The sequence below is a fragment of the Myotis davidii genome, unplaced genomic scaffold, assembly GCF_000327345.1.
Source record: "Myotis davidii unplaced genomic scaffold, ASM32734v1 scaffold46, whole genome shotgun sequence".
Classification (NCBI taxonomy): domain Eukaryota; kingdom Metazoa; phylum Chordata; class Mammalia; order Chiroptera; family Vespertilionidae; genus Myotis; species Myotis davidii.
Window position 1 is genome coordinate 4,592,132 of NW_006383006.1, and position 626 is coordinate 4,592,757.

Below are 626 nucleotides of genomic sequence, written 5' to 3' on the forward strand. Positions count from 1 at the left end.
AGAGAGAGAGAGAGAGAGAGAGAGAGAGAGACATCGATCTGATGCCTCCGGTATGTGCCCTGACTGGGAATTGAACACGCAACCTTTTTTAGTGTAGGGGACAACACTCCAACGAACTAAACCAACTGGTCAGGGTTCGTTCTTTTTTATCAATGTGAAAACATTTGATGTAGTTCACCTGAAATGTATTAGAAGCTATAACGTTTTGAGACCTTGTCCTCTGTCACATTTTGGAGTTCTTTACCTGACATTCATTTTAGTTGCTGAGAGAGTGGAACGCTTGACCGACCCCTTCATATACAAGGTGCTCAGATCTGCAGCACCCGGGGCTGGGCCTTGTGAGCGCTGCTGGCTTGAGGGAGTACAAGCCGTAGAAAATCTTCTTTGGAGACCCACTGGAGTTGCCACCACTTCCTTAGTTATGGAACGCTTCTGAGAAAGGAAAATACATTATTAAAGAAAAATATTAGGACTTATAAAAAAGCCATTTGCTGATCTTTCTCTCTGTTCTGATCCTCTTTCTCATTTTTTTTTTTTTATTCTTCACCTGAAGATATGTGGGTCCATTGATTTTAGAGAGGGGAGGAGAGGGGAGGGGGGAGAGGGATAGGGAGAGAGAGGGCAAA

General features: G+C 43.9%; 1 protein-coding gene across 1 annotated transcript in view; it reads right to left on the minus strand.

Moving 5' to 3' along the window:
* Positions 1-626, minus strand: part of NUSAP1 (nucleolar and spindle associated protein 1) — a 33,148-nt gene that overhangs the window by 8,991 nt on the left and 23,531 nt on the right. The gene's annotated exons all lie outside the window — the stretch shown is intronic.